The sequence below is a fragment of the Gossypium arboreum genome, chromosome 9, assembly GCF_025698485.1.
Source record: "Gossypium arboreum isolate Shixiya-1 chromosome 9, ASM2569848v2, whole genome shotgun sequence".
Lineage (NCBI taxonomy): Eukaryota > Viridiplantae > Streptophyta > Magnoliopsida > Malvales > Malvaceae > Gossypium > Gossypium arboreum.
Window position 1 is genome coordinate 14,242,755 of NC_069078.1, and position 15,750 is coordinate 14,258,504.

General features: G+C 35.6%; 1 non-coding gene across 1 annotated transcript; it reads left to right on the forward strand.

Moving 5' to 3' along the window:
- The first annotated feature begins 8,714 nt into the window (after positions 1-8,714).
- On the forward strand, positions 8,715-8,821 carry LOC128281164 (small nucleolar RNA R71). Its single transcript, XR_008271376.1, has one exon. It is a non-coding gene; the product is annotated as a small nucleolar RNA R71 (small nucleolar RNA).
- The last annotated feature ends 6,929 nt before the right edge of the window (positions 8,822-15,750 follow it).

The window sequence follows — 15,750 nt, forward strand, 5'->3', positions numbered from 1 at the left end:
CCAAGCTACCATGTAACCCGCCCATAAGTGAACTCGGACTCAACTCAACGAGCTCGGGCGTTCGCATCCATAAGTGAACTCGGACTCAACTCAACGAGTTCGGATGCCTAGTTACATCTCACGAACTCGGACTCAACTCAACGAGTTCGGACATTCGCATCCATAAGTGAACTCGGACTCAACTCAACGAGTTCGGATGCTCAACCATCCTAGTGACATGTCACTTGTATCCTAATCTATTCCTAAGGTTCAAACGGGCTTTTCCTCGAACACTTATCCTTGCCGTCTTCCGTAGAATGCCAAATCAATACTCAGTAACAATTATATTTAACAAATAATACACTTAATTTGCATTTTATTCGAAAATAACCACAAAGCATATATTTCATGATAAAATCAGCATATCATATATTTAACATCAATAACTTAAAATAACCATTATGCTACATTATTTACACATGAACTTACCTCGTATGCTGAAAATGACTATTTTACCATTTCGTCCACAACTTGGTATTTTCCCCATTTTAGCCCAATTTCAGTTTTCCTTGCTCTATCATTTAAAATATAGTCTAATTAGGACTCACATTATTCAAATTGACCCAAAATCATATTTTGGAAAAATTACAATTTTGCCCCTAAACTTTTGCATATTTACACTTTTGCCCCAAAGCTCGTAAATTAAAATTCAGCCTATTTTCTTATGTTTTATGACATGCTGATCATTTTTCCTTCTATGGCAACATCAAATTCTCACTCTAACATGTACTTATGACTATTAGGTATTTTTACCGATTAAGCCCTTTTGCTCGTTTTCACTTAAAACCGAGTAGCACAAGTTGTCTAACATAATTTAAAACCTCATATTCTATCATAAAACACCAAAATACACAAATTTCACCTATGGGTATTTTTCCAAATATAAACCTAGGTTAAATTATTGCTAGCATAAGCTAAATCGAGCTACGGGACTCCAAAACGTAAAAATCATTAAAAGCGAGGGTAGAACGGACTTACAATCGAGCTTGGAAGCTTGAAAACCCTAGCCATGGTTTCTCCTTGCTATATTCGGCCATGGGGTTGAAGATGAGCAAAATTGGCTTTAATTTTGTATTTTAATTCATTTTACCCTAAATGACCAAAATGCCCTTACTACTAAACTTTCCAAAATTCCATCCATGTCCAATTTTGTCCATAGACTTAGAAATTGGTAAAATTACTCTTTAAGGACCTCTAATTAATAATCTAATTCAATTTTATGCAAAATACTTCTAGAACACAAGTTTTGCAATTTATTCAATTTAGTCCCAAATTTCAAATTAAGCACTTTATGCATAAAATTTCTTCACGAAATTTTCACACAATCATGCAATAATATCATAGACCTTAAAATAATCATAAAATAATTATTTATATCTCGGATTTTGTGGTCACGAAACCACTATTCTGACTAGGCCCAAAATCAGGATATTACAACTAATGATGGCTCTTGGGGTTCCAAACCTTGTGAACACGTGTTTCTGTAAGAACTTAATTACAACCCTAGCATCGTTTTTCGGATAAGCTTCAGCCTCAACCCATTTGGACACATAGTCTACTGATACCATTATATACTTGTGACCAAAAGACGGAGGGAAAGGACCAAGAAAGTTAATACCCTATACATCGAACAATTCCACCTCAATGATGTTTGTTCGCGGCATCTCATTTTTGTTGGTGACATTTCTGACCCTTTGACATCGGTCACAGCTCTTTACGTACGCATATGCATCCTTGAATAGTGTTGGCCAAAAGAATTTGGCTTGTAATACTTTGGCCGCCATACGAGTACCTCTGAAGTGTCCCCCACTCGGAGTTGAGTGACAATGGTATGAAATATTTTGTACTTCATCTTCTGCCATGCATCTCCTAATCATCTGATCTGTACACCTTTTAAATAAATATGGCTCTTCCCAGAAATAGTACTTCACATCGTGAAGAAACTTTCTCCTTTGTTGATAAGTCTTATCAATTGGCATCAAACCACAAGTTAAATAGTTAGCAATATCAACAAACCGAAGGGTATTATGGACATGACTTACCTTCAGTATGTGTTCATCTGGAAATGTTTCCTGAATTGGTATAATACCCTTCTTGCGGCTCCAATCTGGACAAGTGATATGCGACATGATTTTCTACTCCCTTTCGATCTTGAATTTCTAGATTGAACTCTTGAAGTAGAAGTACCCATCGGATCAGTCTCGGCTTAGCATCTTTCTTGGCAAGTAAGTACTTAATTGTCAAGTGGTCCGTATAAACAGTTACTTTGGTACCTACAAGATAAGATTGAAACTTGTTAAAAGCAAATATAATAGCAAGTAACTCTTTTTTCTGTTACCATATAGTTCAGTTGAGCTCCTGTAAGAGTCCGACTTGTATAGTAGATGGGATGAAAAACTTTGTTCTTTCACTGGCCCATGACTGCTCCTATCGCGAAGTTGCTTGCGTCACACATTAATTCAAATGGAAAATCCCAATCTGGTGTGACGATTATGGGTACCGTAACTAACTGACTCTTTAAATCTTTGAACGCCTTTAAGCATTCCTCATCAAACTTGAACATTGTGTCCTTCTCCAATAATCTGCATAAGGGTTTACCAATTTTGGAGAAGTCCTTGATAAATCTTCGATAGAAACCGACGTGGCCCAAAAAGCTCCTAACACCCTTTACAGATGTTGGAGGTGGGAGCTTCTCAATAACATCTACCTTTGTTTTGTCTACCTCGATTCCATGTCTCGTTATCCGATGCCCTAGAACAATTCCTTCTCGTACCATGAAATGGCATTTCTCCCAGTTAAGTACGAGGTTCATTTCTTTGCATTGTCTTAGTACCTTATCTAGATTGGCTAAGCAATCATCGTAAGTATCTCCGAATACTGAAAAGTCATCCATAAAAACTTCCAAGTACTTCTCAACCATGTTATTAAAAATAGACATCATACATCTTTGAAATGTAGTAGGTGCATTACATAAACCAAATGGCATTCGTCTAAATGCAAATGTATTGTACGAGCAGGTGAACGTTGTCTTGTGTTGATCTTCCGAGTATCCATCGAGAAAATAGTAATAGTTTCACTCCGCGAGTCTATCTAGCATCTGGTCCAAGAACGGCAAAGGAAAGTGATCTTTCCTAGTTGCCTTGTTCAGCCTCCGGTAATCAATGCAAATTCTCCATCCCGTAACTGTTCTAGTTGGTATCAACTCATTATTCTCTTTTTCTACGACTGTGATACCTCCCTTCTTTGGCATGCATTGGACCAGACTTACCCACGAACTGTCTAAGATGGGATAAATGATACTCGCATCTAACCACTTCATAATCTCCTTTTTCACCACGTCCTTCATGATGGGGTTTAGTCTTCGTTGTCCATCAATCATCCCTTTTTCACCATCTTCCAGGATAATCTTGTGCATGCATATAGATGGACTAATACCGTGGATATCGACTATGGTTCATCTGATAGCCTTCTTAAATTGTTTCAACACCGAGATGAGTTTCTCTTCTTGCTCAGTAGTTAATTCTGCTGAAACAATCACAGGCAAAGTCGAAGCGTTACCTAAATAAACGTATTTTAAATGTGAAGGTAATACCTTGAGTTCTAATTTAGGTGGTTTGGTTGGGCATAATCCCTCTTTTCTAACTTCAAATATTCAAAACGGGATTGCAGATTAAATCCCCTTTGATTAGCTTCTAACAAAGCTAAGTATTCATCCTCCTCTTCATCATTTGGAGGATCTAATGTCAAAATTTGATTTAACGAATCCTCAACATAGTTGAGCTCCTTTTCCACTATTAAATCCTCTAAATTAGATACTGTAGAGCAATCATCAATTGTGTTAGAAAATCGCATAGACTTAAAAACATTAAATGTTACCTAATCATCTTGAACACGCATCGTAAGCTCGCCCTTCTGCACATCAATAAGGGTCCTTCCGGTTGCTAAGAACGATCTTCCTAAGATAATTGGCACTTCTTTGTCTGCTTCAAAGTCTAGGATAACAAATTCAGTAGGGAAGATAATTTTATCTACACGTACCAATACATCCTCGATTTTTCCTTCTGGATGTGCTAAGGATCAATCTGCTAGTTGAAGTGTGACTGTAGTAGGTCTAACTTCCCCTATCCCCAACTTTCTAAATATTGGCATAGGCATCAAGTTTATACTTGCACCCAAGTCACATAGTGCCTTACCACAATATGTTGCTCCAATGTTGCAAGGTATGGTAAAACATCCAGGATCCTTCAGCTTTGGGGGTAGTTTGTCTTGAAGATATGCGATGCATTCTTTTATCAGAGCTACTATCTCAAATTCTCCAAGTCTTCATTTTTTGGATATGATATCCTTCATGAACTTGATGTAGTTCGGCATTTGTTCAAGTGCTTCAACCAACGGGATTTTGATGTGAAGTTGCTTGAGTACGTCTAGGAATTTCTTGAATTGAGTTTCCTGTTTCTGCTTCTGAAGTCTTTGAGGGTAGGGTGGTGGTGGTCTCTTTACTGGAACTGGTTCATTCATTTTTTGAGGCAATTCTGCATCTAACGGAGTTGTTAGTTGATCAGAATTAGCTGGTTCTAAAATTACCTTGTCAGATTTTGCAAATTCTGGTTCTTGTGAAACTAGAATTTCAACACTTGATTGAACTTTCTCTAAGTCTTGAGCATCAGCTAGCCCCTTTTCAACTTCGATAGTGTTGGGCTCTACTGTCTTTTCGCTCCTCAATGTTAACGCTTTGCAATGTTCCTTCCCCAGATTTCTTGGATTCTCCGTATCACTAGGTAAAGTACCTTGTGGTCGGTTCCTGAGTTCAGTAGCAAGCTGGCCTGTGATAGCCCTAAATTGACCCTAGTCAGAAAGTGGTTTCGGGACCACTAAACCGAGTCATAAAAATAATTGACCGTCATATTTGATGCTTATTATATGTATATATGCATGTGTGAAAACTTCATGTTTGAATTTTGTTAATTGTAAGTGAATTTTATTAAATAGGACTTATGTGAGAAAATTTAGAAATGTGCTAGGCAAATGTAAAGTGGCCTATTTATGCATGTTGCAAATAATTGTACTTGCATGTCAAATTAAACAAAAACCAAGATGGTGGCCGGCCATGCTATGGGTTAAAGCCTATTATAAACATTTTGTGTTAGTGTTTTATGTTAGAAATAATAAAATAAAAGGTTAGTAATAAAGTAATGAAAAGGAAATTGGTGATGAAAACAAAGTTCTCTCTTTGTTGTTCAACTTGGCGAATAGAAGAAACAAAGGAGGGAAGAATTTGGTCACTTGAATCCTTAGGGAGGTTAGTATATTGTGTTAAATTTGTGAAATGTTTACTTGTTTTAGGTAAATTATCATGGTTCTTGCTTAGCCCATGCTAAAATTTTCACTAATGATGGGTGAATGGAGCCTTCGGCTATGGTTATAAAGGACGGAATTTTGATTGTTTTACTTGAATTTTGATGATGAATGTATTGAGGAAAGAACTTGGTCTTTCTAAAAATATGAATGGTTAAAGCTTATACTAGTAATAGCCGAATTAAAGAATGCTTGATGTCATGAGTAAATGTTGTTCATATTATTTGGATGAGAAATGGTAGTTAGGTGAAGTAGAGTTTAGTAAATGAGCACATATGTGCATTAGTTGCTAAATGGAGAAAAATCGGCTAACAAGTGTGTACTAAGGCCGAATATGATTTTGAATATTATTGAGTAATGTATGTGTTTTGAATTGATGGAATGGAGATGATGCTTTAATTGTGTTATGAACAATTATATGTTAAATTAAGGTTTGCTAAGCTAGCTATTAAGGTGAAGTGCAAATGTTAGTATTTGATTACTAGTGTATATATATGTATTAGCCGAGTTTTGAACTTGAAACAAAATGGTATTTAGTCAATACAAGTAACCATATTTGTAGAATGTATTAAGTATATAATCGGCCTCAACATAGACATGCATATTCGGCCACATGAATGAATACATAGATTGATGTTGTACGTTCGGCTATAGGTAAGCATATTGATGGCTTTACTTGACTTAGAAAATCGGCTAAAGGAGAATATTGGCTAATATGTTAAATTTGATTCATGATTTCATACATATATGACTCTAATGCCTAATATATATGGGCTAAGTACCTTGAATTTCTCTTTGATGTTCAAAATGATTAAATCAATTTATTTGTTAAATTAAGCTCAAGAGCAAAGGGGAACTAAATCCGATAAAGGAAAGGAAAAGGTGATCGAATAGCCGTTGAAATCGTTCGACAACATTCGAGGTAAGTTTTCGAGTAATAGAACTTAGTTTATGATTCGATTAGATCATGTTATATAGCGAATCAAAACCATGCTCTTTGTATGTGGTTATTGAGCCGAAAATGGTAATGGTAGATAAGTGCCTTGTGTCTGAGTTCTAGTAGTGAAAACGAAATAAAGATGTGTTATGATTTGTGGACATATGTGCATGATTATTCGGATGATAACCGGACTAAGATCCGAAGGCATTCGTGCTAGTTGCTATATCCGGGCTATGTCCCGAAGGCATTTATGCTAGTGATTATATCCGGGCTAAGACCCGAAGGCATTTGTGCGAGTTGCTATATCCGAGCTAAGACCCGAAGGCATTTGTGCGAGTTGTTATATCCGGCTAAATCCCGAAGATACTTGGGTTTGGAAGTGAGCGATCTTGCTGTAATAATTTCAATTAATACGCTCATAAAATCCAAACGATAAGGTATGTTTCGTATATGCATCGGAAAAGTCGATTCGTTTTAAATAGTATTCGTTCAATTGATTAACGAACTTTCGGCCTTTAGTTAGGTTTGATACCTTGTGTATGAATATGTTGATTGAAGCGTGAAGTAAGTATGATTATGAGAATGTGCATATATGAAGTTATTCATTTAGCCATATGAATGTTATACTTTAGTCAAAACTAATTTCATTACTCAAACTTACTAAACATTAAATGCTTATTCCGTTGCTTTGATTCTCTGTTTTATAGATTTTGCTCGTCAGCTATCGGACTTGGGATTTTCAAAGTCGAAGTCATCCATACTATCGAAGCCCTTTTGGTACTCTTTTAGTTGAACTCTGATAATGGCATGTATAGGACTGCCCTTTGTTGTTAGTCAAGTACCTTTGGTAATGTATATATTTGGATAGCCATGCGAAAATGGCTTATATATATATTGAGCATAGCATTATAATCATTTTGTATGTTGTTCATTGAGTGGTATGGAAATGTTTGGTAACGATTAGCCATTGGAATGGTTAATCACGATCATGTTGGTGCTATGTATGACAAAATTCTAGTTGATCCATGGAAAACCATGAAATAGGTAAAGTTTACCTTAAAAAAAAGATGCTGACATCAGCAGTGATGTGGATTTGAAAAATCGCTAAAAATAGTAGGAATGGAATTAAATAGTGAATAAATTATGTAATCGAACCTTGATGAATCTACTTTCTTATGAAAGTAACGAAACGATCATATGAGCCGTATTTTATGAGATGTTTAAGTTTTCGTGAAACAGGGCCAGAGCGATTTCTGGATCCCCTGTTCTGACTTTGGAAATTCACTATAAATTAATCAGAGATAATTAGAAGTCATGCCCTATATGTACAGATTCCTTTTCGAGTTTAGTTTCTTTAGAAACAAACGAAATAAGTATTGAAGCCCTGTACAAGGAGATATCTAAGTCGTAATGCATGAATCTCAGAGTAGTCGAACCCTGAAATAGGGGAGATTTTAACTAATAAACTGTACTAATTGGCCTGACCAAAAATTCTAGAAAAAAGTTTGAAGATAGATGTATGAGTCTAGTTTTAGGAAAAATTTACGGAATCGGTTTTTGAGCTTCAAAACTCGAGATATGATTTTTAAAATGACTATGATGTAGTTAACCAGCTTGTCTGGAAATTTAAAAATGAACTGTGTAAGTAAATGAATTAAGTCCATTAACACCTCGTGTTCGACTCCGGCAACGGTCTCGGGTACGGGGCATTACATGGCCCACTTGATTCTTTAAATTCCTTAGAGTGGCTTCGTTTTATGCCATATATGCCTTTAATAAATTCTCTAAGCTATTGGATGATTCAGCCTGAGCTGGTTTCTGAGCTTGTTGGGAAAAACTAAGTGGCTGAGTCGGTCTAGGTTGAGCATTGTTGTTACTGGTTCCAACCCCTTAGTTACTCCAGGAAAAATTCAGGTGGTTTCGACATGATGGGTTATAGAATTTGGATTGCAGTCCTTGCCTTCCTCGATTTTGGTTCTAGTTACCCATGTAGTATATGGATTCGGGGTTTGATGGACATTCTTCGAACAAATGTTCTTCCCTACAATAAACATAGGCTATACTCTCAAATTGGTGAGGTGGTTAGGCTGCAAAACTGTTAGACCCATTAGTGGTAATATTCTTAAGCACTAAAGAGATTGAAGGTAATTGAGATGCAAGTGAAGTGAGAGCATCCACTTCATGTATTCCAACGACTCGTCTTCTTGATGTGGCTCGATTGGTTGGCCATTGATAATTATTACTGGTGATTCTCTCGATGATTTCGTAAGCCTCATTATAAGACTTAGAAAGGAGAGCACCGTTAGCAGAAGCATCCGCTACCATCCTCGTGTGAGCATTGAGACCATTATAAAATGTCTCAAGTTGGATGCAATGTGGGATTCCATGGCGAGGTCATTTCCATAATAGTTCTTTGTATAGTTCCCATGCCTCATACAAGGACTCATTATCCATTTGTTGGAAGTCAGTGATCTCGTTCCTCAACTTAGCGTTCTTGCTTGGCGGGAAATACTTTATGAGGAATTTTTCAGCTAACTCTTGCCATGTACAAATTGAGTTTGGTGGCAATGAATTCAACCAAGCTCGAGCTTTGTCCCTTAGTGAGTACGGGAACAACTTCAATCACGATGCATCTTCGGGAACTCTAGCTAATTTGAAAAAGTCGCTCACCTCCATAAATAGTCTTAAGTGAAGATGAGGATCTGCAGTAGGCATTCCATTGAATTGGCCCACCATCTGAAGCATCTGGAACATGACTGGCTTTAGCTCAAATTGTTGTGCCTCGATTTTGGGTCTCCTAATGCCCGAATCAAGATCATTAAATACTGGCACAGCATATTGTCTTAAGGCTCTATCCCTATCGTCAACAATAAGGATAGGATTTTGAGCAAGGTTTACTCCATTTCCTTGATTCATATTCTCGAAATTCATTCCTTCAGTCCTTCTCTGGTTCGCTTTTCTTCTTCGCTATCAAAAGGTTCGTTCTATCTCAGGGTCTATAGTGAGTAAGTCAATAATCTGGTCAATACTCATAAACACCTGAAATTATCAAAGAAAAATTAATTAAGTTCAAAATTAAATAGAAAAATAAACCAAAATGTAAAACTAACAAATTCACAAATAATGACTTTTTTTTTAAAACAATCCCCGGCAACGGCGCCAAAAACTTTGAACAACGAAAATGTGCAAGTGTACACAATCGCAACAAGTAATAAAGTGACAAGTAAATGTCAAGTTATCGTACCCACAAGGACTGTAAAAAGAATTATTTATGAAATTAATTGTAAAACACTTTAGTGAGGTAAAAATAATTTGGTTTTAAAAGATGGTCAAAAACTATATAAAAAACTAAGTAAATAATTAAAAATAAAAAAAAGGAGTTCTAATGCACGATTTCAAATAAGATTTAATCAAGGTAACATACTTGTGTTGGATTAATTATATGTCCTGAACTCAGAATTATTAAACTCATGTTTACACTATTACGAATAAATTTACAGCAACCCGGTAATTTGCTAACTTATGAACAAACTTACAAACAAAAATCCATTCATCTCTTGACATATCCCTATGTCAATTCAACTGACTAAACAGATTCTAGTAAGCAAACATGTTATTGCACATACATACTCATTAAACTGAAATAATCTCTTGCATATCCCTGTGTCGATTCAAACAATTAATTAATCTAGTAAGCATATAAAAGACTATGTGAGGTAACAAGGCATCCCTACCTTGAAACGGTTTAATCACAATAATCTTGCAAGTTATGCAAGGCAATAATATCGCCAGATACATTGCTAATTTAACCTTCAGCTACCTTAGAAGAATAAATATGCACTGATTAAGTACTATGTCAATTAATTACAATTGCAATCCGTTTAAATAATTAATTCATTAGCTACCTCACAGTCATAAAACAAGAATAACTTAAGCATGATTTTACTTAAGCAAGCATCTTACCGAGGCCTATAACAACATAAACATCATTTTAAAAATTCAAGCAGGCAGAATATAATCAACCCAACACAAACATAATTTAAGCTAAATTGATTAAAATAACCATTTCGATAGCATAAATATTCATAAGCATGTTCATCAAAACAACAACAAAACTTAAATAGATAGGGAACAAGAAGCAAATCCGGTGTTTCTCCTTGGCTTGACTAGTTGCTCCGTTCTTCGTTCTTCATTGCCCTCGGCTATCAAGGTGGCTTATGAACACCTAATTGCAGCTCCAAAATGGCTGATGAGAGCCTCTTTCCCAGGAGAAGAAATTGGCACTTGAAAAAGAGGGAAATGGGATGGAAAAATGAGAGAAAAGTGAGAGAGGGAATGAGAGAATGTTGTGGAATGAGGGATGGATGAGGGATCAGCAAGGGGTGGCTTTTATAGCTGAATATGACAGCTAAAAATAGCAAAAAGAATCAGCCTAAGAAACCTCCCTTGGCCGACCACACACATGGAAAAGTTGAGAGTTTCAACTTTGCTATTTTAAGCTTGGGGCAGTTTCATAAAGCCACAATTAAATGAGGAGTTTGAATGCATTTGATAGTTCTTCAAGGGCCTTTTTGCAAACATATTTAATCAGCTAAAATGCTGATTTGGGTCAGCATATGGATGGTTCTGGGCTGCCCATTTAGTGGCTGGTTCGGTTCACTCAATATGGTTCAACCAGTGCGGTTCAACTGGACTCTTTCTCCATAATTAATTAAAAATAATTTATTTAACCCAAATTAAATGGGGAATAAATTAAAATTAATTAAATTATGAATTAATACACATTTTTGGACCGTCTTAGGCTAGAAATTAATGTGCCTCAAAACTTCAAATTGCTTCTCGGTTTTGTGTTTTCAGCAATGTCAGCCGAGCCAATTTTCGTGCTTTGTGCGAATCTGTCGAAAATAGTCAAAATTAATCAAAATTAAGTATAAAATTAACTAAATTCACCATGTTTATATTTTTAACACATTTTAATTATTTTATAATATTTAATTATTTTTCGACAAGAATTTAACTGGATTTGCATGAATTTAAGTAAAGTTAGATATGAAAAAGTATATAAATTTTTGTGTTTCCAATCATCTTTCCAGAATAGAAAATGGAACTGAAGTGGAAAATTCTTAAGGATGAATCAGGAATGTAATAAGCATAACAAGATCCCATGGTACGTTGATTATGTGAATTTCGTTGCTAAATGAGTTTTTCTAATAAATGAATCATGGCAACAAAAGAAGAGAATCATACATGAATTGAAATAATATGTCTAGGAGGAACCATATGTTTTTCAGCAATATGCTAATCAACTAGTCCAAAGGTGTGTAGCTAAGGAAAAAGAATCACTCAAAAGATATTACAATCAAGGTTCTATTGGCCCACCATGAATAGAGACGCTTACGAATTTGTACAGGGATGTGAAATATGCCAACGGATCGGAAGTATATCCGAAAGGGATGAAATGGCTCAGACAAGGAAAAGTATATGATCTTTTCCAAGTTCCCTCGGGAATCAATAGATCTTGTTAGTTGTAAACTATGTCTCTAAAGGTTGAGGCAACAGCTCTGCCCATAAATGATACGAGGTTAGTGGTCAAATTTTTTAGGAAGAACATTTTTACAAGATTTGTAACACCTCGCACTCTTGTGAGTGATGAAAGATCTTACTTTTGCAACAAAAAATTTGAAACAGCCTTAGCCAAATACAGTGTGAGGCACCAACTAATGATAGCACAACATCCTGAAGCTAATGGACAAGTTAAGGTGTCTAATCGATAAGTCAAATAATTACTGGAAAAGTAGTCAATCAGAACAGAAAAGATCGGGCACTCAAATTGGATGACGCATTATAGGCGTACAAAATGGCATATAAAACTCCCTGAGGCATGTCCCCTTACAAGCTTGTGTATTAGAAAAATTGCCATTTGCCAATTGAATTTGAAAAGAAAGTGTATTGAGAAATAGAGGAATTGGACTTAGACCCCGAATTAGCCAATTAAGAGCGATTATTCCAATTATAAGAATAAAAAAATCCTTATTTATGGCCTATGAAAATGCAAAGTTATATAAAGAAAGGAGTAAACTTTGACATGCAATGATGAAAAAATGGGATTTCTTACCAGGATAGAAGGTACTCTTGTTCAACTCAAGATTAAAATTATTTCCTACCAAATTCGATAAGTACACTTCCCTTGACTTCACGACAATGAATGGGGATGTTGCGACACCCCTATGTAACCTGCTATTTTGGCTTTACTAACTTAGGACGTAATTGTAAAAGTATTTTAGTAGAATTCAAACAGTTAACATATTATATATTCATTATAAAAAGAAACTTTAACGTATAACCCTTGACTTTTATCTATTTCTAGAAATTCTTAAACTATGAAAACCTTCTATGAAATTTGTAAAACCTGCAGATATTGTAATTAAAGTTCGTTATGTATCTTCAAGAACAGCATTACAAGTGAACCAGCAACAACAAAGTAAGTATTCACATCAAATCAAATGTGATTTCATTAATCCCAACTTTGTTTGATATCATGAAAACATCCGTTGAGTTTCAAATAGAAGAAATGGACATATATCTACTCCATCTACAACCCAAAATGTTCGTCGAAGAACAAGGTTTTGATCCTTTAATGAGAACTTGCAAAAGAATATGGGAAATTGTAACTAAACTCAAATGGACTATCTTCTATCTAGCATCAAAAGAACTAGCGGTAATACCAGTTGTGTAGGAATTTTTTTTAGCATTAAAAGAGAGAGAGAAAGAGGAAGAGAGGCCATATAACAATATGCTAGCACATGTTACAATTAGAGAGATCGTTGTTTTAGAAACTTTTCACTGTATTTGCCAATATTATGATCACTATACTATTATAGAGATTTCCTTTTCAAAACTGATTTACACCAGTTGAAGAACATAGACATGGAGGAGGTAGTAATGTCCTTAACTGAAGGAAGAAAGGAATGGACAGATCAAATGGGCACTAACCTCCTAGCGACATTCAATCAAGCATTGAAGACTCCTATGCCAAAAATTTGGATGCAATTTATTTGTTCAAGAATACTTACTGCCTACATCAGGCATCTCCAATATCACTCCTTTACAAGCTACTCTAGTGTACGCAATACTATAGAAGAAACATATAGGTACTTGGATTTATCATAGTGTGACAGCCTAATATGACCCTAGTCGGAAAGTGGCTTCGGGACCACAAAACCGAGTCATAAAAATAATTAATTGTTATATTCTATGCTTATTATGTGTGTACATGCATATGTGGAAGTTTCATTCCCTAATTTTTCCAATTGCATGAGAAATTATTAAATAGGGATCAATATGAGACATAGTGAAATATGATAGGCTAATTTTAAATGGTTCATTAATGCATGTTAACATAAGGGTGGACTTGCATGTCAAATTGCCCAATTCTTTTATAGTGGCCGGCCATGGTGAGCATTTAGGCATATTATGGGCATTTTATAATAATTTTAAATTTCAACTAAAGAAATGATGGGAATAAAGGAAATAAACTAAGGAGAAGTGGGAGGAAAAACCAAAGTGTTCATCCTCACTTCTCCATTGCCGAAACTAGAAGAAAGAAAGAAGAAAAACTTTGGTTGAAATTCGGCTAAGGTGTTTTGATACAAGAAGGTATGTTTTATGCCACTCTTGAAAATGCATGCATAATTTGGAGGATTGGTTCAAATTTTCCTTGAATATTGGATTGAAACTAGGTTGTTTAGGTGAGTTAAATTTCGGCCATGGATGTTGTCTTTCTTGGTTAGTGTTTTGATGTTGTTGTGATGAAAGCATGAAGATGAGTGAGTTCGAATGTTTAATAAAAGGAGATTTTTGTGTCATTGAGTTCTTGTTGTTATGTGTGTATGTGCATGAGTATTCGGCCATGCTATAGAATTCATGTTGCAAAATGATTAATGCTTAATGTGATATATAATAGTACTTGTGAATGAGCTTGAGAGTATCTAAATTATTAGTTGGAGGTGCCGAATGTGGTCTTGGATGAATTTTAAAGAACAAAGAAATTTTGGGTGACTAGAGGTTAAGGACATTCGGCCAAAGGCTTGTGTGCTAGCAAAGTCGGCCTAGATGTGGTAAATGTTAAGTGTTAAATGCAATGGGAATGCTAGATTAATGTTGCACATTCGGCTATAGTTAGGCATGTTGATGATCTTATTTAGACAATTAGACATAAAAGGGTGGTAATGAGGTTGAAAATTGTTGAATGGCTAGTTGGGTAATGAATGAAGCATTCGGCCATATGGGGTAAAAATGGGTCAAATGTTCATGAGATAAAATTTTGTGATTAGATGAATTATAGGTGATAGTATAGATATACATATTCGGCCATCACTTGGGAGCTTATGTGATGTTGAGTTTAAAATTAGCAAAGGTGATTGCTGAATGCCCAAGTATGCATATGCATGTGTGATCGAATTATTGATAGTATGGTGATTGCATAAGGTTATTAGCCGAATAGCTCAAAAGCATAAGGTAGAAAGATATAAATTTGCCATGTGTCTCCTATGCTATAAAATCATTAATATTTTGATATAAATATTTAGCAAGACGGTTAAACTAGTTAATTTATTGATTAAGCTCAAGAAGTTAGAGGAGGCGAATCAAGCAAAAGCAAAGGGAAGAACATCGAGTAGCCGAGTTGGAACTGTTTTACCTAACACAAGGTAAGTCATTAAGCACATGTTTGATGTCGATTTAAATGAGCATGATATTTATGCGATTACGTTCAATAAAACGAAATGTATATAAAAATGTATGTGTATGGAATGATGACATTGTTGAATGTAAAAAGGTAGTGAATGTGTAGAGTGTTTGGTTTCGGCACTAAGTGTGCGGGCAATAAGTGTGCATGGTGACGAGATTGGCACTAAGTGTGCGAGCTTAAATTATATGGCACTATGTGTGCGAGCTTAAATCACATGGCACTAAGTGTGCGTGATCGATTATTAAGCACTATGTGTGCGAACTCAATACATATCTTCGATCGATTATTTTATATGGAGGGTGTGACTTTATCGAGTTGATCATGGACAGCGGAAAGAGTAAGTACCTTGAGCTCATGGCAGATAGGCGCTATGTTCATGCTCGGGGTTGAGCTTGGTAAGTTTTAAATCTATGTGATGATTACAATTGCAGTCACGTAAATAAGGTATCGTGGAATAGATGAAAGTTCATTTGTTTGCATGATTGTTGCGGAAATGAGATGATGTATGGAAATGCCTCAATTACCCTATTGAATAGTATATGAAATGTCATTGGGTGAATTGGTATGAGATTGAACCGAAAGGTCCAAGGAACTATGGTATAGTTCGGTATGGATGGAGTACTTAGCCTCGTTTCATTGTTTCATTTTGTGATAATTTTGTTAATGG